The 24,101-nt window shown below is 46.4% G+C and overlaps 1 pseudogene; it reads right to left on the bottom strand.

Annotated features, from left to right (window-relative positions):
• Positions 1-9,088: 9,088 nt before the first annotated feature.
• LOC116484185 (large ribosomal subunit protein eL32-like) lies at positions 9,089-23,761 on the bottom strand (annotated as a pseudogene).
• Between the last annotated feature and the right edge of the window lie 340 nt (positions 23,762-24,101).

Here is a 24,101-nt window from a genome sequence, read left to right as displayed (position 1 = left end):
CAAGAATAGCTTCCATAGGTTCATGGGCCTCTTTTTCATCCACCAGGATAAGCATGACACAGCAAACTACATGTGGTGATGATATGATTTTATTCTCTCTTTTGCATATTCTACACTTCAAAGTGGTACAATGAATGGATGAAAGAGATGTGTGAGCAGGGAAGGTACTGGAATCAAGGATACCCATCTGGACGGATGGGCTGTTCTGGGTGAGCCCTGGGAATCCTGGCCTTTTTGTCCTCTTCTCCCTTGCGGGGTTACCACAGACCCATCTCCCAGAACTATGGGTCAGGGCTGCGGCCAACTCTTGGTTTCTTCAAGGGCTTGAGGAGCGGCATCCGCATGTCCACTCTGTGTGCCCCTTTCTTTCCCACCCTGTCTGCTCTCATCAGCACAGTGGGGCTGTGCACAAAGAAGCTTCAGATGCAAGTTACTGTTTCCACATCGATACCCACTGGGAGGTAACAGAGATGACTTCATTTTGGTCACTACCTTTATTTTGGTCCAGGAACTTTTTACAAATTAACTCCCCACAGGACCTATTCTGTGACAATGGCTATGAAAGCCTCAGTCATTGCTTGTTCTTTGCAAGAAAAAAATGGGATGGAAAGGGAATAGGAGACACGGGGGAGACAATAACCAAAAGCCAGGATCCCACTACGATATCTACGAGAGGATATGGGCCTGCATGTCCCCCAAGGCTTTCAAATCTAAATATATACATAAATATTGATATACACATTTGCATATACATGTGTATAATTTATATATACATTAAAATATACTTTATATATTAAAATAGATGTATAATTATATATTTTAATATATAATTACATATTATATAATATACAATATGTATTATATGTTATATTAAAATATAAAATATATTAAAAATATATAAATATGTTATTTACGTATGTAGTGAATAACATATATATACACACACACTACGTAATCAAAACTTATAATAAAACAACAACAACAACAATCTTCTAAGTCAAAATTAAGCCTTAGTTTTCTTGCTTTGGGACCCAAACTTTACTAATAAGGGAGATATTGACAGAATAGATTTTTAAGTCCTCTGGCGGAGATTAAAATGGATCGTGCCCTAGAAACTAGCAAGGTTCACGAACCCCTGTCATCTGCCTTCCTGAGCTGTTTCCTTCCCCAGTGGGTTATGCCTGCTCGAGAGGAGGGGTGATGTAGGCGTGTGTGTTTGTTTAGTGTACAATTCTTGGCCAACCTATCATGCTGACAGGTGCTGAAAAGTAAAATCCTCTTTTTCCAATCCAGAAAAACTCCGATGCCAGCATGCCCGTTTCCCATCATCGTCCTCACAGCTCCATCAGGCAAAGAGCCATCTCTCTTAGTCCTCGGGAAACAGTGGTGGTATCTGGCTGGGTGATAGCGCTCGCAAGGTTAAAGGGAGGGTCGGGTTTGGGTGTTTTTCCTCTGTGGGCTCTGTCACTGAAGATTCATTTCCCAACTGCAAAAGACAAGAATGAAAACGGGCAGATGGTTCGGCCTCCTTCTGAGGCTCAGGGTTGGGGTAGAAGAGGCGGGCTGAGGAAGCAGGAGGGAGGGGAGGTAGCAGGCATGCAGCTTGGCACCCTGGGCATCCCTGTGGTGGTGTTGCTGCCACGTGCCTGGATGGACAAGCAGCATGGCGCTGGGAAAAGGCAAGATTCCTCAGGGGATCATCCTCAGAATTCGAGGCATTCAATGTGCATCTGTATAAGAGATGACAATGCCGATAGCGTGGCAGATTATGATCAGCTTTGGCAGGGAGCTGCAGGCAGGGCTTTGTGGTTTGGAAAGCTGCAGCAAACAGGTAGGGCACAAGGCGCCCTCAGAAACACACCCTTCTCTGCCCAGGGCTGCCACCACCACCCACACCCAGCTTCCTCCCACCGTGAGCTCAGCTTCCATTTCCTGCCTCCTTTTACTGGTCAGGGAGGCTGGTGCCACCCATTTTGGGCCCTGAGAATATTACCCGTAACACGTGGTGCCCAGCTTTTTGCAGGCCCACTGACTTCCTGTGTTGCCCATGGCCCATAGATTGGTCAGCATCATTATCCACTTAGATTTTCTTGGCAGGTGTAGAAAGGAATTGAGCCAGCCCAGGGTGTTCGATGCTGAAATCAATTGAGAAGTAGGTTACAATCTTGCCAATCAGAAGGAAAGAGTATCTCTGCAGGTGGATGTGTCTGTTACAATTCAGGTACTGAACTGGCGGTTTTGATATTACCTCTCTAATCTTAATCTCAACCAACACAACCTGCTAAGAACCAAACTAGCCAGAGGATAAGATTCAGTAGATAACATTGGCTTGAGCAATGCACCAGCTAAAAATGGAATTACGGCTCTCTCAAATAACATAAAAAGTAATACAAATATCCTTGAGGTTTTCGGGGATGCTTTACCGTAGGGTACCAGGTGATTAAAAGAGATTGTTGCCAGCCATTATACCTGACCAGTCTGTCCTTTTATTTCTATTTTTTATTTTTTTGAGACAGAGTCTTGCTTTGTCACCCAGGCTGGAGTGCAATGGTGTGATTTTTGGCTCATCACAACCTCAGCCTCCTGGGTTCAAGCGATTCTCCTGCCTCAGCCTCCCAAGTAGGTGAGACTACAGGTGTGCACCACCATACCTGGCTAATTTTTGTGTTTTTAGTAGAGACAGGGTGTCGCCATGTTGGCCAGGCTGGTCTCAAACTCCTGACCTCAGGTAATCCACCCACCTCGCCTCCCAAAGTGCTGGGATTACAGGCAAGAGACACCATGGCCACCAGGCCCAGTCTGTCCTTTTAAAACATACCTATTGCCTTGATCAAACTGTATCCTGTTTCAGGATAGTCAGCCTCCCATCTGATCACTAATTTTGTTAGACATAAGTCTGATACTACAGCAGATATATTTTGAGAGTAAATGTCACTAGGTTTTGCTCTGGAGTCCTACCAGAAATGGTGAGTGCCAGCCTGGGCAACAGAGTGAGACCCCATCTCAAAAACAAGAACCAAAAACCAGCGAGTGGTTTATTGTCTGACACCCACAGGAGCTTCCTTACCTTCTCACTGTCTGGTTACAAAAAGCAAAACCAAATCTGTTTTAGCCACTACAATTTCAAAGCAAGGCCAGATCTGATCATTTGCATGCATAAGTTTGTACACTCACTGATTTATTCTTTATTCTGTCTTGATTTTAAACTGTGTTTTTGTTCAACCTTATATTATGGAGAATTTCAAACCTATGCTCAAGCAAACAGAATTGGTGTCATGAACCCTCATGTCCCCATCACACAGTCCAACAACCATCAACCCTTGGCCAGTCCTGCCCTATTCACCTCCCTCCTCCTCCTTATTATTAAAAACAAACAGGCTGGATGCGGTGGCTCACAGCTGTAATCTCAGCACTTTGGGAGGCCGAGGCCGGCAGATCACTTGATGTCAGGAGTTCGAAACCAGCCTGGCCAACATGGCTAAGCCCCATCTCTACTAAAAATACAAAAATTAGCAGGGCATGGTGGCACAGGCCTGTAATCCCAGCTACTCAGGAGGCTGAGGCAGGAGAATCGCTTGAACCTGGGAGGAGGAGGTTGCAGTGAGCTAAGATCGTGCCACTGCACTCCAGCCTGGGCAACAGAACTAGACTCCATCCCCAAAAAAATTTAAAAAAAAAAATACAAAAAACCAAACAGACATCTTGTCATTTTATTCGTAAACAGGTCAGTATGTATCTTGAGAAGGAATGGCATTCTTTTTTACATGACTCCAATACCATTATCACACCAAAAGAAGTGATACTATATAATTTACTATATAACTATAATTTACTGTATAACTTTACTATAATTTACTCTACAACTATAATTTATAGAATTTATATATTGCATATATTTTATTGCTTTCCTTTAAGTTAAACAGTGACCTTTGGCCAAAAACAACGAAATCTTACTTGATATTATTTGGCCCAAATATCTTGTATTTCTAAGGGAACGTTTGCTTTTCTGAAAATTCATCCACTAGCTCATTTCATGCCCATAACTAGGCTTGTAGGGAAGCCTAGGGAATGAGAGCAAGGGAGCGTGGCTGAATCAGCACTAATTGTAGCTCTGAACTTGCCTTGCCCCGGTGGCCGAGGCAGATGGTGCCAGTGACCCCTCCCCAGGGGACTGCAGACTTTGAACACACACTTGTCTTCCGTCCCCTCCCTCTGTGTCGAGTGCCAGGGTCAGTCTAGGTGTCTGCAGAGGAACGGTTGTTTGCCCAAGGAAGACGCTTGTGATATTCCTGGCCTGGTGACTGGCAGTCACGTGGTGGGAGGGTGGAGGCAGGGAGGGGGTGACAGAACAGAATAGGACAGCCCGGAGTGGTTTGCAGGATGCATCAAGAAATGCACACAATAACATGGGCAGCATCCAAGGAGGCCGCTTCCAGGTTCTTTTTGGTCACAAAATCCCCTTGCTTCTGTAAAGCCTGTCACCTTGCTGTCTACGAAGGAGGGGCAACCCTTTCCAGGCGGTTTTGCATTTGTAGGGAGTCTGATTCGGGAATTCATACTTCCAGTCTCCCTCATCCCTAGTCTGTCCCGTATGCGGTCGGGCACGTGAGCCAAGGGCGTGCACTGCACTGCTTTGGTGTGTATGGTGTTTGCTAAAGCCATCGGAAGAGCCTGCTGCCAATATGGGAAATGATTTTTCCTAATGCAATGCTCTCCTGGGGCTGTTTTTATGAAAATGATGTGTCGGAGTCTCTGCGGCCCCTTCACTGGCTCTGGTTGGCTTCTGGAAATGAGAGCTCAGTGGCCCGCTTGCACGGGTCCCCACCCCTGGCTTTTAGAAGGCTGACTGACACATTGCGTGTCAGTTAATGCTGCCTGCTAGAAGCCTGGAGCTTTGCCGGGGAGTGTGGATCATAACTTGCATTGTGTGCATCAAGGGCCCTGACAAGTGCTGATGGATTTGGCTTCCTTGCGGCTCCTGAGCCCTGGGCGGGGACAAAGGGGAGCATTGTTTGGCAGGGCAGGCCTCTGCCTGCGAACCCACTCATTTGCCTGACGGTGGAGACAGGTGTATCACACGCTCAGCATGCCAGAGCTATGCTGGATGATCAAGATCTAAGTTTTGTTCCCCAGGGCCAGGCTTAGAGAAGCAGACATGGCCCAAGGAATGGCCCGTGGTCACTCTTCTCCCTGAAACCAGCCCCTGACTTTTCTTTTCTCGGTTTGCTCGTCTGAGCTCTGCTCCTAAAATGAGATCTCGTTAGGGAAAGAAAACGATTCCGCCCCAACTTCCTGTCCTCTGTAGCTCAGGAGGGCTAGCAGGATGCTGGGCACCCTCGCTGGGGAAGGTAAATGTGGACCACTGTTGTGCCAAGGCTGTGGGTCACCTCCTGGTTGTGCTCCACAGTGGCCCCTGCGGAAACCATTTCATGACACTTCCAGCCTGATGCAGCCCAGTTGGGGGAATTGCATGGGTAGATAATTTTCTTGCACCTCCTAGTTTATTGCTATAGGTGCTCCCAACTATTATCATCACTTTTAAATTAAAAATCGATTTTCACTAAGCACAATAACAGATAAATGAAGCTTAGTAAGTCAAATGGCATGAAAACCATTTCTGAAGGAAGTCAGCCATGCTCTGTCCTCTACTTCCCCAACTCTGAATCTGCTCCCTGGGGGCACCTCTTTAAATTCTGATTTAGATGTTTCTTTTGATATTTACCTCCTACTTCCCAATACCGTGCTCATCCTGGCGTTTCTCCTTGTTTTGGTTTTAAACATTATCCATTGAATTCTTACCTTAAAACCTGAAAGTTTCCTTAGGTTTACATTTGGCTTCATGGAACACAAGCCTTGCTAAAGTGGCTTAACCACATAAGGGTAGGTGTCTCTCGTGTAACTTGAAGTACAGCAGAGGTTCAGTCTGGGTTTGGAGAAATGACTCTGTGGTACCATTGGAGACCCCTGCCTCCTCCCATCTTTCCACTCCATAATCCTTAGCATGTGTGCCTGCCTAAATTCACACTTCCCTTCATACTAAATAAAATGACCCAGGTCAGGGGCTGTGGCTCATGCCTGTAATCCCAGCATTTTGGGAGGCTAAGACAGGTGAATCGCTTGAGCTCACAAGTTCAAGACTAGCCTGGGCAACATGGTGAACCCCCACCTCTACAAAAAATACAAAAATTAGCTGGGCCTGGTGGTGTGTGCCTGTAGTCCCAGCTACCTGGGAGGTTGAGGTGGAAGGATCTCTCAAGCCCAGAAGGCAGAGGTTGCAGTGAGTCAAGATGGCACCACTGCAATCCAGCCTGATCAATAGAGCCAGACTTTGTCTCAAATGAAAAAGTGAAATGACCCAGATTTTATACAAACCTGCAGCTATATCTACTATGCCCAGTATAGTAGATAGTAGGCAGAATAAGGGTCTCTTAAAAATGTCTGTGTCCTGGCCAGATGTGGTGGTTCATCCCTGTAATCCCAGCACTTTGGGAGGCCAAAGTGGGAGTATTGCTTGAAACTGGGAGTTTAAGGCTGCAGTGAGCTACAATTGCGTTACTATGCTTCAGCCTGGATGACAAAGCGAGATCCCATCTCTACTAAAAATAAAAATAAAAATAGAAATAAAAACAAAAAAGATGTCTGTGTTCTAATTCCCAAAACATGTGATTGTCTTATGTTACATGGCAAAGGGGATTCAAGGTTGCAAATGGAATTAAGGTTGCTCACCAGCTGACCTTGAGATGGGGTGGTGACCCCGGATTTTCCCAATAGATAGATATAATCACAAGTGTCCTTGTAAATGGAAAAAGATGGCAGAAGAATGTGAGTCAGAGTCATACGAGGTGTGAAAGACTCAACTGGCCATTGCAAGCTTTGAAGACAGAGGAAGGAGCCATGAGTCAAGGAAAATAGGCGGCCTCTAGAGGCTGGAAGAGATTAAAAAAACAAATTCTCCCCTGGAGCCTCCAGAAAAGCACTTGGCCCTGCCAAGGACACGTTGATTTTAGCCCAGTGAGGCCCACTTCAGACTTCTGACCTCTAGAACTGTAAGGCAATACATTTGCTTTGTTTTAAACCACTCTTCATGGTTATTTATTACAACAGCAATAGCAAACTAATATACCAACCTAAAAACTATATTTCCCAGCCCATTGCAGCTAGAGGGTGACGCAATTCTGGCCAAGGAGACAAAAGCAGTAGGCTGCTGACAATTTTTCTAAGAAAGTTTTGTTTTTCTGAGGTAGAGGCTGTTCTTTCCTCATTTGCTGCATTCTTCTTCCTGCCTGGAATACAGATGAAAAGCTAGAGATGGGATAGCCACCATAGCACCATGAGGCAAGCATGAGGATGGAGTCTGTACACCAGCTCTGGCAAGACAAGACAGACAGTCAGCACTGGGCATATTGGGATATCACGGAACTGTTGCATTGTGACTGCTCCCACTGGACTTTTGTATTCGAGCACAATAAACGTCTCTTTGCTTACAGATCTGTTTTGTGCCACCCTGGGCAATCCCTGAATGAAATACTCTGCTACCAGCCTCTCCCAAATCTTCCTTTTTCTTGATTTACTTCCTCATTCTGATGGAGCATATCCTTCCATAGCTTTCTGTGGAGGAAAATTTTTTGAGAACTTGCATATTCTAAAATGTTTTTGTCACACTTGATTGATAGTTTGTTTGCTATAGACGTCTAGGTGGAAAATCAATTTATCTAAGAAATTTGATATTATTTCTCCATTACTTTCTCATCTTGTGTATTGCTATTGAATTGTTCCATACTCTTCAGATTCCTTCTCTTTTGTATATGAAATTTCTCTCTCTCTCTCTCTCTTTCTTTCCCTCTCTCTCCTTTCCTCACCTCCTACTTCCCTCCTTTGAAGGTTATTTTATGTCTAATGAGCTGAAATTTCATGACACAGGGTCTTGGTACAGGTCTGTTTTCAGTAATTGAACTGGACCCCTGATCATCTATTTCAATATGGAAACTCATGTTCACTTTCTTATTTATTTCACAATTTCCTTTCCTCAATTTTTTTCTGTTCTTCTTTTGGAATTCTTATTTGTTGGATCTTGGAACCCCTGCTTTGATCTTCTTTTTCATCATTCTGTCTTACTGTTTCTCTTAGTAGGGAGTAAGAGAAACTTAGTAATTTTTAAAAGCTCTAGTTGCCATAAAATTCCTTCTTGTGGCCTTCTGTTCTTCTTTCTTGAAGGCAATACTTTCTTCTATCTATCCAGGGATAATAATGAAAGGAGGTCACCGTTTTTCTTTTTTTTTTTCTTTTGCTCCCTATTTTCTCCAGGTTTCTTTCTCCTTCCTTGCTCCCACCACCCCCACTTCCCCATACTATTTTCTTATTTTAGTCTCTGTCGTTCCTACTGGGAATTTTCTCTGACTGCCTGATGATGCTTGCCTCATTGAACGCTCTGGATGTAGGGGTGGAGGTGGATGGGACCAGAAAGCTGGTAAATCTCACGGTAGGTCACTTAGAGAGAGACTCTGCTTTTCACTGGAGACTCTTAAATATCACTATGTTTAGGGCTTTCTCTTGGGATGATCTGTCTTACCACAGAGGAATCCAGACGGTTCTCATGGGTGGATTGTAAGTTAGTCTCTAACATTTGGAGAGCAAACTAGGTGAAGGGGCATGTAGACATTTCTTTAGTACCCCTGTCTTCTGGTCCTTGTGCTTCGCCTGCCCTGTGCAGTCCCCACATCTGGACTCTCCCTGGTTCAGTTTTGTCTCCTGTTGTGGCGGACGAGGAGCTGCCTGGTGCATAGGGCGGGGGTGCGCTGGGGATCCGGGAGCTCCAGTAGCTTGGTACAGACTCTCAAGGAAGCCTGCTGTTCCCTGCCCCATTGCACACACTGCTTTGGGAGACAACAGGTGACTCCATCCAGTTCCTTGCATCCTGGTGTGTCAAGGTGTGGGTCGGCTACCTTGCATGGCCTCTTCCTCTGTAGTCAGTTGTGCTTCAACTTTTTTAAATCAGCTAAATCAGTTGCTGACTTTCTTTTTCTTCTTTTTTTTTCAGGCAGTTTTTATGGTTTTGTTTAAACACAAATAAGACATGCACATGAGCTGTCTATTCCTGTTCTTCACTGTGCAGCCTGGCATTGCGGTTGGTGGCTCTGAGAGCAGCTGGGCTGCTCTTTCCATGATGGCTTTGCCATTTTTGGAGGAAACATTGTGAGGCATCTCAGCACAGTAAGATTTGTTGCACATCGGCAGCACTTCTAACTCCTTGACATTGTGGACCAGGAACTTCCGGAAGCCACTGGGCGGCATGTGCTTTGTTTTTTTGTCACTCCTGTAACTAATGTTGAGCAGCCCTTGAACTTTCTATGAACCCTGTTGTCACTACCTCTGGGTTTCTGCCATTTACACTTAATTTTGACATATGGATCTGACTGGTGCCAGATGAACTTCTTGGTTCTGTTTTTCATGACCCTGGGCTTCACGAGGGGTCTGAGGGTGGCCACGATGCCGAGTAAGAGATGGTTGCCACCTCCGTAGGCAGCGCCAAGGAAGAGAGAAGAGAGAGCTGCTGATTTTCAAAACCCTCTCATGTCCTCCTCTCTCTCTTCTCCTTGTCTTTCTGACTTTTTTTTATCTTTTAATTTCATTTACTATCATTTCAGGGGCTTAGGGAAGGAGTAGAAAGGATCATGTTGTATTAAGCCATTCAAGCGTTGCTATAAAGAAATATCTGAGACTGTAATTTATAAAGAAAAGAGGTTTAATTGGCTCATGGTTCTGTAGGCTGTACAGGAAGCGTGGTGCTGGCATTTACTCGGCTTCTGGGGAGGCCTCAGGAAGCTTACAATCATGGCAGAAGGTGAAGGGGAGCAGTCACGTCACATGGCCAGAGCAGAAGCAAGAGAACATGGGTCGGGGGGATACTGCACACACTTAAACGACCAGATCTCATGAGAACTCACTCACTATCATGAGGACCGTACCAAGGGGGAGAGTGCTAGACCATTCATGAGAAATCCACCCCCATGATCCAATCACCTCTCACCAGGCCCCACCCCCGACACTGGGGAATTACAATTTAATGTGAGATTGGAGTGGGGGCACACATGCATAATTCATCTACCACGTTGAACTGGAAGCCTTCCTGATCTTTAATTGCCTATTATTCCAGTAACATTCCAGTAACCCAGGCCCAAGAAATCCCTGTATTTCACTGGTAGAAACTGAAGCTTTGTAATATTTAAAGTAGCTACTGACACATAACAAATATTTGGTTGATTACTCTGGGCCCACAAATATTAATTACTGTATATTATGTGTCATGCAGGAGATATAAAAATAAGTAAGGCAAAGTTGCTGCTCTTAGGTAAAGAACAAGGAGTGTGAGTGAATTATTGAGTGCATTATCTTGTGTATTCCTCAAATAAAATTTGCAAAGAGGTTAGATAAAGTTGAAAGCCATGAGAAAACTCTTCTGGGTTTCCCTTCTAAAAGTGACAGTGGCCTGGAATTTAAACCCAGGTCTGGGTGACTCCACAGCCAATATGAACCATGCTGTTTTTATTGCACTGACTCTTTCCAGACCTGACAGCTCATGGCTCAGCTCAGAGTCTTCACATTTAGCCTTTGATGTCTCTGCCTTTCTTAGCTTATTTTTGTCCTCATGCTGCCCCTCAGGCTGCCGTGGCTCTATAAATCATATCTGATATGATTTGGCTGTGACCCCACCCAAATCTCATCTTGAATTGTAGTTCCCATAATCCCCACGTATTATAGGAGGGACCTGGTAGGAAGTAATTGAATCATGGAGGCTGTTTCCGCCATGATGTTCTCATAATAGTGAGTAAGTTCTCATGAGATCTGATGGTTTTATAAGGGGCTTCCCCTTCACTCACACTCATTCTTCTCTCTCCTGCCTCCATGTGAAGAAGGATGTGTTTGCTTCCCCTTCTGTCATGATTGCAAGTTTCCTGAGGCCTCCCCAGCCCTGCAGAACTGTGAATCAATCAAACCTATTTCCTTTATAAATCACCCAGTCTCGGGTATGTCCTTATAGCAGCATGAGAATGGACTAATACAATGTCCCTATCCGTGGTGGGTTGGATAGTGTCCTCTACCAAAATCCATGTCCACCTGGAACCTCAGAATGTGACCTTATAGAATCTTTTCAGATGTAGTTAAGGATTGAGATGAGATCATATGGAATTAGAGTGAGCTTCAGTGATTGTGTCCTTATAAGAGACAGAAAAGGACACACAAAGACAGGCAGGAAAAGGCAATATGGAGACAGAAGCAGAGATTGGAATGATGTTGTCACAAGCCAGGGAATGCCAGTGTATTAGTCTGTTCTTACGCTGCTAATAAAAACATACCTGAGACTGGGTAATTTATAAAGGAAAGAAGTTGAATCAACTCACAGTTCCACATGTCTAGGAAGTCCTCACAGTTATGGCAGAAGGTGAATGAGGAGCAAAGTCACGTCTTACATGGCAGCAGCAGGAGAGCAAGTGCAGGGGAACTCCCCTTTATAAAACCATCAGATCTCGTGAGACATGTTCACTATCACAAGAACAGCACAGAAAAATCCTGTTCCTGTGATTCAGTTACCTCCCACTTGGTCCCTCCCACAACACGTGGGAATTATGGGAGCTATAATTCAAGATGAGATTTGAGTGGGGACAAAGCCAAACCATATCAGCCAGGAACCACCAGGAGCTGGAAGAGGCAAGGAAAATTCTCTCCTAGAGGCTTTGGAGGGAGTATGGCCCCACTGACACCTTGGTTTTAAACTTCTAGCCTCCAGAACTCTGAGATAATAAGATCCTGTTGCTTTAAGCCACCAGAGGGTGGTAATTTGTTATGAGAGCCCTGGAAAATGAAAGCACTGTCCAACGCTGGAAGAAGAGGGGAGGCTAGTACCAGCTGCATGCCTTCTTTTTCTCACAAAAGCCTAAGGTTTCCTGGAAGCACCTGAGCTGACTTCCTGTAGTATCCAACTGGTCAGAAAGATGTAATATGGCCTGGGAAGTCTGGAAAAACAAAAGTAGAATTTAGTTTTTCCAAATGTGGCAGTTCTGAGTTTCAATGACACTCTATCTGCTCCAGTTGTAAAGATGATCAGGACACACCAAGAAGTCAGCTTATTGTTCCCAAAGGCAGGAGACAAGGGAATGTCTTCCTCATCTCTGCCTTTCCCTTCTTTTCACACAACCTCTTTTCTTCTTATTTTCCCCTCCCTCTCCAGCTGCCTCCAACTGTATGTGACTCAAAGGATGCCATGAATAGTGAAAAGGCAATATGCAATGAACTCACCCAGTAGATAGTCTGTGCTCAATAAACTATGCAAGGAGGATGCACAGAAAGCTAAGATTAGATATAAAAAAAGAAAGTTGAGAAAGCCTTTCTGAATGCTAAGGGAAATGCATGCAGCCTTAGATATGTTTAAGAATGGAAAAAAACAGCCGTGTGTCTCACCTTAGCAAGTGCTGCTGTCCTGGAGGCTGGGTCAGGATTCGGATCAATACTTCTCACACTTGAATGAAAAATCATTCATAGAGCTTATCAAATGCAGATTTCTGGATTCCAACTCCCCATCCCCGTTCACCAGGTGGTTCCAGGGCTCAGCCTGGGACTCTGCATGTTTAACAAGCCCCCTCATGGAGTCTAAAGCAGGTGGTCCATCCACTGCCCATTAGCAGTCAGATTCCTGAGATTCGTTCCAGCCCCGAGATTCTGAGATTCTGCAAGAGCTGCCTGAATTGATTTCCAGATACTTTTGGAAGGAAATAGCATATGGCTTTCTGGCTTTTGGGAAGCAACTTTTGCATAGCAGGCCTGCAGTCTCCAAAGAAATTTCCATCAAGAGAACTCCCTTGTGTTTTCAGACTGCCTTGGGGCCAGGGGGCATACAAGGAAGGGTAGAGCATTGCTTGGTTGTGGCAGAACAGACGGGAAGAATCATGGCACTGCATCATCTGTTCTTATAGGTCCCATAAGCCCCCGAGGGCGTGCACACTGACTCACAGACACCTGCTGGAACACAGGGACAGGAGGCTCCTGCAAGGGCACCTGGACCTGCTTTCTGAGCACATGGCTCTCAGGAAGTGGGAGAATGATGCAGGTTAGAAACAGGGCTGGGGCATTGTCACCTTTTAACACTCCAGCAGGGAAGGTTTTTCTGCCTTCCCTGTCAAGACCTGAAAAATGTTATACTGTTGAGTGAATTCTTTCATCTTTCCCACCACACTTCAGATACATCTTCCCCACTCACTGTGACCACTGCTGAAACTTTCTTTTACATAAATAAGACACTATAGAGATAGCACATAGAAAGCGCTGGATATGCAATGGTCACTCTCCATTGTCCATGCTGCCCGGACACCCCTCTCGGAGACCTGGCTCTCACAGGTCCTCCTCCCAGGCTGCTCTGCGCTGCTCCTCTCACCCACCCTCTCCCCACTGCCATTCCCAGCTCAGCGGGGTCTGGCCCTGTTTTATTGCCAGCCCATTTCCCGGCTACACAAAGGGGGCCTTTGTAAGAGCTCCTTCCAGATGTTGAGTATTTGGAAAACATTCCGATCAGAAGGTGCTTGTCCTCTAGATGCCCTCGGAAAAGGAAAGAATCTGGGACAGGGATTTGGGAGTGGCGGTCCCAGGTCTCAGGGTGGGGCTTCCCTGAGGGAACCGGGGGAAATCTCGGGTGCTTTAAAATATCGTTACTACCATCCTCATCAGTTTCATCCCAGTCAATTCACTCACAACTTAACCGATGTTCGGGCAGAGACTCCACACCTCATCCCCTCCTCTGCGGATGCCTACGTCCCTTCCAGGTGACTGATGTGGTTGCATTCCTGCCTGATTTGATCCTCCTGTACAAGCCAAGAATTGTGATTCACACTCAGGCAAGACCGTAGCTATGAGACGATGGATGACTTTTAAATAGCAAATCAGGACTGGAACCTGGTGTTCTGATGCCAAATCCAATACTCTTCCTCTTTGTGGAATTTCTTTGAGAAAAAACTACCAAGCCACTCTTTTGGGGTTCACCTGCAAGGTGGTGGCCAGATAGCCTACCATGACACCTCCTTTCTCTAGGGAACTCCAAGTCTCTGTTTCCCAATGATTCTTGGAAAGTCAGGCAGGTCATCCATAAACAGAGAAATGGAGGCCCAGGGAGGTTGAACAGCTTGCCCTGGGCCACACAGTGAGTGAGTTAGAGCCCAGGGCAGGATTGGAATCCAACTCTAGAGGGTCAGATCTCATGGGCCATTTCCCAAAGCTTAAGTCATGGGAGATGGGAGAGGCTTAGTGCTGAGGTTCAGCCAAGCCCAGCCCAGCCCAAGCCCAGGCAGCATCCTCCTCCCTGGCTCTCAGGGCATCCTCCTGGTTATGGGTTAGCCCCTCTGTTTCCTGTGTCTACCCTTTGTTTCAGGCTGGCCCCAGTACTCCATATACCTCATTGGCAGGTGTCCCCCTTAACTTCTCTAGGACTTGGTTTCTCCCTTTACAGAGAGAAACTCATTCCCTTTTACAGAGGTTTGTTGAAATCCATAAAAAAATGGCAGCTAGATCGGAGGAATATATTCTAGTCTTCCATAGCACTGTAGAATGTCTATAGTTAACAATAATATACAGTTTCAAATAGCTGGAAGGATTGTGAATGTTCCTGACACAAAGAAATGATCAATGTTTGAGATGATGGATACACTAATTACCCTGATCTGATCACTATACATTATATGTGTGGAAACATCACCATGGACCCCTGGAATATGTGCAATTATTATTTGCCAATTAAAACGTTTTGTTTTGGGCTGGGCATGGTGGCTCATGCCTATAATCCCAGCACTTTGGGAAGTCAAGGTGGGTAGATCACTTGAGTCCAGGAGTTTGAGACCAGCCTGGGCAACATAGCAAAACTCCATCTCTACTAAAAATACAAAAGATTAGCCAGGCATGGTAGCACACACCTGGAGTCCCAGCTACTCAGGAGGCTGAAGTGGGAGGATCACTGGAGGCCAAGAGGTGGAGGTTGCAAGTGAGCCAAGATTGCTCCACTGCCCTCCAACCTGGGTAACAGAGCAAGACCCAGTCCAAAAAAAAAATAAATTGTTTTAATATTAAAAAAATAAAGACCAGGAAGACCTCAAATGAGAAGGACTTTGGAGGCAACAGGTATGAGAAACGTATGATAGGAGAGAGCTGCTTCAATAGGGTCAGGTTTGAATATTGGCTACTCCACCTACTGTCTCTACAGCCACTGAAAAGTTGCTTGTCTCTTCTACAGAGTGGGGCTAGTCATAATGATGATATCTGGCTGGCAGCCGTTGGGAGGATCTCCTTTAGTCCTCAACATAGGGAAGATATACCATCCCTATTTGCCCAGGTTTGAGAGGTTTCTTGGGATATGAGACTTTCAGTACTAAATCTAACAAAGTCCCAAGCAAATGGGGATGAATTGGTCACTTTGCCTTAAAACAACCCATGTTTTTGATGGGTCAACTAAGAATGAGAATTTACAGTGGGGCTATGATAGCTTAGATTATTGTTTAGTTTTATACACACACACCCCTTCGTGCTATCCACACACTGTGATGTTGGCCTTGGCTGTGTGATGTGCTTTGGCTGATGGAATGTTAGCAACCACACCAGGAGTACTAGCTGCCAGGTACTTGTGCACTTTGGCTTGGTTTGGGGTCCTGTGGTCACCTGAAGAAGCGTGTGTCCCAGGCTACAACTGGCCCTTGAGTCTTGGCTTGAGTAAAAACATGAGTCGACTAGGGCCTGAATGTGCTAGACTGTGTTAATCACCTCCCTGCGCTGCCCCCCACCAACCAAGGAATCACACCACCCTCAATTCAAGGCCCTTTGCAGTGTGAAGTTGCCACTTGTGTCATCAAGAGCGGGAGTCTATTTCTCTCCCATCCCACACCTGGGGGCTGCCTTGTGACTTGCTTTGGCCAATAGAATGTGGCAGAAGCGAAGGGCGTGGGTTCTGGAGCCTAGTCCTTGAGAGATCTTGCATGTTGGACTCCCACCCTTTTGGAACCCTGGGCCCATCATATTGTGAGGAAGTCTGTCTAGCTTGCTTGAGAAGAAGCCACATGGAAGAGAATGGAAGAGCCCCAGTGGGTAACCAGCACCAAATTGCTGCACAGGTGAGGTTGTCTTGGACCCTACCCACATTAGTGAACCCAGGCAAGATCAGCAGATCAGCCCAGGCAACCCAAAGAATCATGAGAAAGAAATCATAATTGTTGTTTTAAGGTACTAAGTTTTAGGGTAGTTATACAGCAGTAGATAACTGATACCAACCCATAGCTTTGGATCCAAGCTCAGTCAACAGGCATACTCAAGCTAAGCTGCACATTGAGTCCATTGTAGATCACAGAACCACAGTCAGCCTTGCAGGACTGCAAATGCAGGATGAAATATCCCTTGTTTTAAGCCACTGAGTGTTCCAGTCATTTGTTTGCAACAGTCTTGTGTCAACAGCTGATTGACATGAGGGATTCAACCCTAGGAACGCCTGACTCCAAAGCCTATTCTTAGCCTCATCACAATGCTGTGCTGTTGTCCCTTAGGCCATGAAACATCTAAGACATATTGATCTCAGTTCCCAACTATTAACACATTCCCAGGCTGTCCAGAAGTGCCCAGAAACCCTTTGTCAAACATGGGTGCCATCATTTTAGAGCCTTCCAGATTGTTAGAAAAAGAAGGGAGTGGGGATTATGTGCCAAAAGAGATGGCTAAGGAGCTATTTTGTAAACTCTATAACATTTGGCTACTTGGGAGGCTAAGGCAGGAGAATTGCTTGAACCTGGGAGGCGGAGGTTGCAGTGCGCCAAGATCGTGCCACTGCACTCCAGCCTGGGTGACAAAGTGAGACTCCATCTCAAAAAAAAAAAAAAAAAAAAGAAAAAGAAGAAGAAGGGCAACCTAAAGGACTGCATAAAGAAAGTCAGAGTGGCCGGGTGCAGTGGCTCGCGCCTATAATCCCAGCACTTTGGGAGGCCGAGGCAGGTGGATCATGAGGTCAGGAGATGGAGACCATCCTGGCTAACATGGTGAAACCCTGTCTCTACTAAAAATACAAAAAAAATTGGCCAGGCATGGTGGCGGGCATCTGTAGTCCCAGCTACTCGGGAAGCTGAGGCAGGGGAATGGCATGAACCCGGGAGGCGGAACTTGCAGTCAGCTGAGATTGCGCCACTGCACTCCAGCCTGGGTTACTGAGCAAGACTCCGTCTAAAAAAAAAAAAAAAAGAAAAGAAAAAGAAAAAGAAAGTCAGAGTGAGGCATGGATCATCTTCTAGATCTTCAGTTGGGTGGTAGAGTCCAGGTTTTCATTTTACCATTTTATATAAGGGTAGCATCCTCATGGGTGGGGTATACTATGATGCTTAGGTGTGTGGACGCTGAGTCTGAATCCTAGTTTGCCACTCATTAGAGTCTTACACATGCAACTTAACCTCTCAGTGCCTCAGTTTCCTCATCTGTAAAATAGGTGTTGATGGTAACAGTACCTACCTCATAGAGTTATTAGGAGGAAGTGCTTGAAACCATGCCTGTGAGTTACATGTTATTAAATATATAGCCACCATTATACAATAAAAGTGATTGAGTTGGGAGAGGAGACTCATCTGTGCTCCTTCATTAACTCAACACTGATTATGTATCTGCTCTCATCAGGCACAGGTGCTCACATGCCAGGAGAAATAAGCTGGTGATTTCTGTGGCCCAGCACCATCGATCGATCTATAAAGGAAGCTTCGGTGCAGCTATACAGACCTCTCTCACCAAGGCGTCATGAACTGAAGGGCTGGGAGAGGCCTCGTGGAGGAGGAAGAGTTTCGCTCTGCCGCTTGGGTGTGGGACTGAATGTGGTTCCAGAACTGGTCGCTGCCTTCACCCGCTGACTCTGGTCTCCGCGATGACAGTGAGTTCCTTCTTGGCGCCTTGAATGGGAGGGATTGTCGTGCACTTGGGGAGGAGCTGGCTGTGGAGTTCAATCATTAATTTGCCACAATTAAACCAGAGACTTCTGTCTCCAGCAGCAGATAAGCAAGCAGAGAGCTAACAACGAGGAAGGGCGGGGCGGTCTGACAAACCGGTTGTGAAGGGCAGGCTAGGCTGATTGAGAGCTGATAGGGGACTGTCATTGCTTTATTGTGGCAATAACGCCGTCAGGCATCTGGGGAATTAGGAGGGAAAGCCTCAGCTGGCATTGGCTGCAGGCACAAGGGGGGAAAACCCCAGCCAGATTTTTTCAGTCTGCTGGGCCACCAGAGAAGGTTTTGGGGTCCCTGAGGCATGTGTGAGGCTGAGAGTTGGTGATCAGCTCCCCCGGTTCCTTCCTGGCTGGGCTACATGAACTGGGGACAGCTGGAGTGTTGAGGTTTGACATTCCCAAAGAGAAGCAGCTAAAGTCAAGAGGACTATGTCATACAGAGATGGTGATCAGGGGAATGGAGTTCCTGGGAGTCAGGGAAGGAGGCAGGCAGCCTTAGGTTAGACTCCAGGAAGAACTGTCTCCTGAAGCAGTGATAATTGGAATGGCCAACATCTGAGTGCTTACTCTGTGCCCAGTGCTAGGTGCTTTCCATGAATTCACTAATTCCTGAAACCCACAGGTAGGTCCTTTTATTGCCCCTCTACAGAGATGAAAAAACTGGGTCCTGCTGAAATTTAACATCTTGCCCAAGGTAACATAGCTCCAAAGTAGCGGAGACAGGAATTGAAATTGCAGAGCTTCCTCTCGAAGCCTCTAGATGCTAGCCTACCTCTTCAAAGATGCCCATCAATCAGAGATGTAGGACAGTCTTACCTCTGGAATCTTCCTTGGTCTTCTTGTTCTGGCATTGATCAGCTGGTGTGCCATACACACACACACAGGCACACACATTGACACACACACATTATATATATGCATACATGCCATGCATACACATCACATACAGGTACAAGCACACACATATGCACAAATATTGCACATCACACACATCTACACACACATTACATACATGCACATGCACATCACATACATGCACACACTACAGATATAATCCCTCCCCAAATCCTCCACAGTCCCCCCCCCCACAAACCTTTAAGGTACTGACATGACTGTAACAGTCATTGACCCTCAGTGGATTCTCTACCCCTGGACAGCTGTGGAAAGACCAGTGGCATTCCTGGGGGTACTTTGAGGGTTGTGCAGGGCCCAGCAACTCTTGGCTGCCGCAGCCCCCCAAAAAACAATGGCCTTGAAGTTTTCCACCCTCACTGCGCTGGGCTACACTCATTGGGTCATGCTTCATTTTTGCAGAAGGCCCTTCTGTGAGTACTTTAAATTCCTGAAAAAGCTCATTACATTTTGCCATGGTCCTGAGGTGGTGACTGGGGACTGTCCCTGCTCTCACTGACTTGACTGAATTGAGGTCCAGATTAAGCCATAAAACAAAACCCAAAATGCAACCTCCCAAGCCCCCAACATGCCAAGACTGGCAGAAATTCTAAGACCAGGTAAAAGATGCTGCGCCCCCTCAAGTCTGTTCAATGATCAGGCGGGGACTAGGGAATGCTGGTTTGACTGGTGTGCTCCTCCCCTGCCTTCTCTGTTGGGGGTTGTGTTTGCTTTGTGTTCTTGGCCACAGGGTTAGCAGGAAGGAGATCATCAATGCATCGTTGCATGTGCTGTTCTATGATTTTTCTCCATTCTTCACCCTGGAAGGAGTGAATTTATGGACCTGTTATGGACTGACAGATGCCATCTGCAGAATTAGAGGCGGCCTGGGATGGAGGCTGGGTTCTGAGACTTACATCTTGAGCAGGATTTCTCAGTCTCAGCATCGTGACATTTGAGGCTGGATCATTCATTATTATTATTATTATTATTATTATTATTATTATTATTATTTTGAGACAGAGTCTTGGATCATTCATTATTATTATTATTATTATTATTATTATTATTATTATTTTGAGACAGAGTCTTGCTTTGTTACCCAGGCTGGAGTGCAATGGCTTGATCATGGCTCGCTGCGACCTCCGCCTCCTGGGTTCAAGCGATTCTCCTGTCTCTGCCTCCTGAGTACATGGGATTACAGGTGCCTGGCACCACACCCGGCTAATTTTGTAATTTTAGTAGAGATGGGGTTTCACCATGTTGATCAGGCTGGTCTTGAACTCCTGACTTCAGGTGATCCACCCACCTCAGCCTCCCAAAGTGCTGGGATTACAGGCATGAGCCACCACACCCGGCCTGGATCATTCTTTATTACAGGGTTTTGTCCTATGCCTTGTAGCATAGTGAGTAGCATGCTGGCCTCTACCAACTAAGTGCCAGTACCACCCTGGCTTCCCAGTTGTGACCATGAAAAACTTCTCTAGATGTTGCCCAGTGTCTCCAGAGTAGGGGGTGGGGCAAAAGTGTGTGGGTTGAGGAGCACTCATAGAGACGACTTCAAAGTTTTGGGGCACGACTGACTTCCTGCCAACAGTCACTCTGCCCCTCAGTCCGTTTGCTTGTCTCTCCATCCCTGACCTTCCCATCTGTTCAATGGGCACTTCGATGGCCATGAACTAAACCATTTACTCTGTGAGTCAGAAGGAAGGCAAAACCCCAGCCACATCTCACGCTGGAGAAACAGGACTTTCTTTCCTTTCCCCTCAAAGTTAATAGTTTTCCGCAAGGTCCCCAGATGGCCAACTGAGAGCCTCTCGTCCACTCTGCAGGCGGGGACAAGCAAGCAACACAAACACCCTCTGTCCTTCCTCCAAAGGGAGAAAAGAGTTTTCCTCCCTCCCTCCAGCCTTCCCCTCCCTTTTCAGAAACTCTTGGGTTGTGTTCCCCACCACCGCCCCCCCACGGCCCCCCCCCCGCCTCCACTCAGTCCGCTTACACTGCGGACCCCTCCCCAGCCATTCCTCGTTCACTTCCCTCCCCTTCCCCTGGTACACCTGACTTATTTATTTATTTATGGCTGGAGTATTTGAGCTCAGGGTTAGTTCGGGTCTATTAAGTTTGCTCCTTTTCCTGCCTGGGAACCCGGGTAATGAGTAACCATAGCGTGCTTTGGGCAGCTGTCTCCGACAAACCGAGAGACGCCGTGGGAGCCGCATAAGGGAGCGTTTGTTCTGTGCCTTCTCAATAGTTCCTTGTGCAGGAGGCAGGGTGATGGGAGGCAGGGAGGGAGAAGGGAAGAAAAAGACAGACACTAAATCACTGCACTTTTGACAATTCCTCTCTTCTCTCCCACCCCCCATCCTCCCCCACCTACACCGATCAAATCTTTGTGGTGGACTTAAGACTTTAAGACTTTTGTTGCTGTTTCCATGAGCCTGGGGAGAGGCTCCTGTGTACCTCGTGGGGGTACTTTTGGGTGAGTTGCAGACTACATGGGGCCTGAGGGCTGATTTTTAACATGGGGATGTTTTAGGTGTCCTGGATCTCTCCCACTGTGTGTGTAAATTAACACAACGCCTATTGTTCCCTAGTTCATTTAATGATCCAATAAATCTCTAGGTATCTATTCCCAACCTTGTGGCCTAGATATGCTATAAAGCTGTTTGAAAAGTGCTTTCATAAAGCAGTCCAAGTGTACTACGGGATTAGTCATATGCCCCACAATCAACATGGGACTCGTTAGGGCCTTCCTTGATTTGTATCATTATGTAGACAAGAGAGACAGGCCAAGAAATATATTGTACATATGGCTTTTGGAAAATATCCTAAGTGATAGCCACATTCATTCATTCACTGCATGGGGATTTAGCATCCACTATGTGCCAGCTGTTTGGTTAGGTCTCAGGGGCAACTACGGAAATGAACAGGGCTTGACTCTGGCTCTCAAATTTGCAATGGGGTAAGGAAAATAAGAAAGAACCCATGTCCCCGAATTACGGTAATATAAGTTAAGCTGGAATATGTGCCGTAAGAAAGGTACAAGCAGAATATCTAGAGAGAGGGGAGGAGGGAAGATGAAAATATTTTGGGAGCGTGAAAGAAAGCTTGGCTTCAGGAGAAAAAGGTGAAGGGCAGCCCCTCCTCCAGGCAAAGGAAAGGTTTTAGCCAAGAAATGAAGGCAGGCAAGCATGGGGCATATTTGGGGAACAAGGAAGGGCTGGGTTAGTTAAGACATGGGCAGATGAATCACCATCCATGCTGTGTTTTAGACAGATTAATCAGGCTGTGGTGTGTAGGGTACCTTTAAAGGGGAAGAGATTAGCGATGACAGTTAGAAGTAGATGCCACTGGTCTAGTTGGAAGAAAATGAGAAAAGACAGGATGGGTGAGATGGTGGAGCATAGGATTGTGGAGGGAGGGGGTAGCAACTGACTGCATGTCAAAGAGGACACAGTGGAGGTAGCCCTGAGGCTTTAAGCCTGGGTGGCCAGGAAGAGAAATCTGGAAAAATAGCATGACATGTCATCAGGATGTCCAAGGATGGCTCAGAACTGAGGAGCAAGATCAGTGGTCTGGTTTGGATGTGCTAGATCTGAGAGGCACCGAGGGACAGATGTCCGAAAGCCAAGTGGCAACAGAGGTCTAGAGCTGGGGGGGATGTCAGGGGCGCCGTCTCTCCCTAGCATCCCCCTCTAATGCTGGCGCTAGGGTGGAAACTCACCCTTGAAACGTGAGCTGGATCTCCTTCCTTTGCCCATCCAGATCTTGTCTCCATTTCACCCCTGATCTGTGCCCCAAGAGCTGCCCTGTAGGGATTGCATCAGCAGGCTCCCTTGGCCACTGGATTCCAGCTGAGTTCAGCAAGTGGAGCGAATAGCAGAAGATTAGAGGGTGGAAGGAAAGTGGCCTCAGTTTCTAGCAGGCTGTTCTTTCTCCACAGCTGCTGTCTCTGGATTCTGGAAACATTCTGCTCTCCTTGCCCCATCTGACTTCAGAGGGTGGGGGTCATGCCTTCCCACCATTGCTGGCCCCATGAAGCTGCACTCTCCCTTGTTGGTTCCTTGAACCCTGCCCATCCCATAATACATCATCTCTGTCTTAAACTCTTTTCATTTCCCCAAATTGGTTGTGCTGTTTGTATCTTGTTAGGACCCTGATTCATCCAAAAACTGGAGTCAAAAGTCACACAGGGCCGGGCACGGTGGCTCACGCCTGTAATCCCAGCACTTTGGGAGGCCAAGGTAGGCAGATCACTTGAGGTCACGAGTTTGAGACCAGCCTGGCCAGCATGGTGACACCTCAGCTCTACTAAAAATACAAAAATTAGGTGGACGTGGTGGTGCATGCCTGTAGTCCCAGCTACTCAGGAGGCTGAGGCAGGAGAACTGCTTCATCCTCGGAGGTGGAGGTTGCAGTTAGCTGAGTCACGCCACTGCACTCCAGCCTGGGCAACAGAGTGAGACTCTGTCTGCAAAAAAAAAAAAAGACACACAGAACAAATCCTTTTTCTCATCTTTTATGCATGGTATTTCTGATCAAACAGATGCCTTATAATAATGGAATGGACAAATAATTATTACAATTGAGAAAAGTTTCATAAACTGAAGCAGTTTGCAAATTTTCTAGGTTTCTTCTGTCATTCTGATTATTAATGTACCGGTTGTTGATCTCTTTCTCTTTAACATTTCTGGGTTTTTCTCTGTCTTCCTTTGTCAGCTTCTGACTTCCCCAGGGGACTTCATATCTTTCTTTTAGTGCCAAGGTGAGTTGCTCCAACTGAAGCTCCTCTTTTTGAGCAGCTTCCACCTTCTTTCCTCTGGCAGTGGCAGAAGCAGGCTGTTTGCCCTGGTGAGGTACCTCCAATTGAACCATCATCATCTGAGCATCAGAGAATTCTGAGCAGGAAAATTGAGACTTGTTCCAATTTATTGAGACTGCTTCCAAAACTTAGGAAAATGTTTAGCTGGAAGATAGTCTGTAAGTATCAGTCTGTTTTAAAATACAGGCATGCACACCATGGCATGATAGCTTTCCCGTCTCAGTAGTTGCTGTGACTGTCTTTGTGTTTTGTTTTGTTTTGAGACGGAGTCTTGCTCAGTCGCCCAGGCTGGAGTGCAGTGGTGCGTTCTCGGCTCACTGCAAGCTCTGCCTCCCAGGTTCACGCCATTCTCCTGCCTCAGTCTCCCGAGCCGCTGGGACTATAGGAACCCGC

The sequence above is a fragment of the Hylobates moloch genome, unplaced genomic scaffold (assembly GCF_009828535.3).
Source record: "Hylobates moloch isolate HMO894 unplaced genomic scaffold, HMol_V3 SCAFFOLD_15, whole genome shotgun sequence".
In the NCBI taxonomy this organism is placed as follows: Eukaryota; Metazoa; Chordata; class Mammalia; order Primates; family Hylobatidae; genus Hylobates; species Hylobates moloch.
This window is presented reverse-complemented; position numbering and strand designations above follow the sequence as displayed.